Raw genomic sequence first — 2,219 nt, forward strand, 5'->3', positions numbered from 1 at the left:
CAATGGAATGTCAGCTCCAACCATTGATGGTTTAGGTTGTTGTTCTAATGGAAAGGTTCTAGTTGGTATATTTTCTCCTCTCAATTCATACAAGGCTAATTGACTTTTGGGAATATGGTTTTTAATATAGTCTTCCTCAAGATAATGTGCATTGGTGCTAACAATGACCGTTTTATCTTGAGAACTATAAAATAAACCACCTTTTGTTCCTTTAGGATATCCAATAAAGAAGCATAAGTCTGTTTTTGATTCCAACTTATCTGCTTTCCCTTTCAGCACATGGGCTGGACAACCCCACATCCGAACATGTCTTAGACGTGGCTTTCGCCCAGTCCACAGTTCTGTAGGAGTTTTAGGTACTGACTTAGATGGAACCAAATTCAGAATATATGCTGCCGTTTCTATGGCATACCCCCAAAACGAAATGGGCAAATCTGAATAACTCATCATTGATCTAACCATTTCCATAAGCGTCCTATTTCTTCTTTCTGCTACACCATTCTGTTGTGGCATACCAGGTGCAGACAACTGTGAAGTAATTCCTTGTTCTGATAAATAAGTAATGAATTCCCTAGAGAGGTATTCGCCACCACGGTCAGACCGTAACGACTTGATATATTTTCCATGTCGTTTCTCCGTTTCTGCCTTGAACTCTTTGAATTTCTCAAAGCATTCAGACTTACGGCGCAACAGGTAAATGTATCCATATCTTGAGTAATCATCTGTGAAAGTCACAAAATACTCAAAACCACCCCTAGCTTGGACACTCATTGGACCACACAAATCAGAATGAATTAATTCAAGTACATCATTAGTTCTATTACCCTTTATAGGAAAAGGCCTCTTAGTCATTTTACCTTCTAAACAAGATTCACAGGTTGGTAGTGCCTCCACTTTCAATGAACTCAATGGTCCATCCTTGACCAACCTAGAAATCCTATCTAAATTAATATGACCAAGCCTTAAATGCCACAAATAAGTATGACTAAATTCAATAGGACGTTTTCTTTTCAATGGAACAATGACATCAAAGTTAACTTCAGAATTAGGAATTTGCAATTCAGGTGAAACTTTGAGAATAAAAAGATCATCAATCATTGAGCCAGAACATATCATTTGTTTTCTAAATTTAATAACGACAGAATCATCATAAAATTCATTAAAACAAACCGAATATCCATTCTTGCTCAAACTAGAAACTGAAATTAAATTCCTTCTAATTGAAGGTACATATAAAACATCCTTCAAAAACAAAGTTCTATTATTCTCAAAATTCAAAGAAACATTTCCTATAGCTAGAACTGCAACTTCTGTGCCATCTCCCAGAAAAATGCTTACATCTCCTTTATTTAGCTGACGAGTTACCTGAAACCCCTGCAATGAATTGCAGACATGATTAGTGGCTCCAGAATCTACACACCATTGGAGTGTAGTCAACACCGCTAAACAAGTTTCAACTATCAGCATATAAAACAGAGACATACCTTGCTTTTTCTTGGCTAACCAGGTTGGACATTGTGACTTCCAGTGCCCAGGTTGCTTGCAGTGAAAACACTTACCCTTAGGCTTTTTCACAGCAACACTTGCACTAGTAGATGCACCACTTGTTTTAGGCTTAGTCTTGTGAGCATTTTTCTTCTTCTTACCCTTGTTCTGGGCAGAAGAAGAACCTCGCTCAACATTAAGCACAACAGGTGCAGCTCCTTGCTTAATGATAGTCTCAGCAGCCACCAGCTCATTCAGCAACTTAGACAGAGTGAAATCCATCTTATTCATGTTATAGTTCAAACGAAATTGCTGAAAACTGGCTGGCAAAGTGTTCAAGATCATTTCTATCTGTGTAGCATTGTCAACCTCAGCACCAAGAACCTCCATGTCATTCAGAAGACTCATCATCTTCAAGACATGAGTTCTAACTGGAGTTCCCTCCTCCATTTTGGAAGTAAGAATCTCCCTCAATGCATTTTGCCTTGCTGCACTAGTTTGATCTCCAAACATCTCCTTGAGATTTTCGAGCATGTCAAAAGCTGTGTCCATCTTCTGATGCTGATGTTGCAAAACATTTGACACAGAAGCCAAAATGTAACATCGCGCCATCTCATCAGCTTTAACCCATTTCTGGTAAGCTCTGGTGACCTCCTCAGAGGCACCCTCACCGGGTTTTTCAGGACAAACTTCAGTAAGCACAAACTTATACTCCTCAGCAGTAAGCAAAATGT

General features: G+C 38.8%; 1 long non-coding RNA gene across 1 annotated transcript; it reads right to left on the bottom strand.

Annotated features, from left to right (window-relative positions):
• Window positions 1-1,097: 1,097 nt before the first annotated feature.
• LOC149498244 (uncharacterized) lies at window positions 1,098-1,716 on the bottom strand. Its single transcript, XR_016319744.1, has 2 exons — window positions 1,485-1,716; window positions 1,098-1,374 (listed from the first exon to the last, which is right to left on the bottom strand). It is a non-coding gene; the product is annotated as an uncharacterized LOC149498244 (long non-coding RNA).
• Window positions 1,717-2,219: the final 503 nt, after the last annotated feature.

The sequence above is a fragment of the Jatropha curcas genome, chromosome 2 (assembly GCF_041381405.1).
Source record: "Jatropha curcas cultivar XTBG-Jc1 chromosome 2, XTBG_Jcur_1.0, whole genome shotgun sequence".
NCBI classification, from domain to species: domain Eukaryota; kingdom Viridiplantae; phylum Streptophyta; class Magnoliopsida; order Malpighiales; family Euphorbiaceae; genus Jatropha; species Jatropha curcas.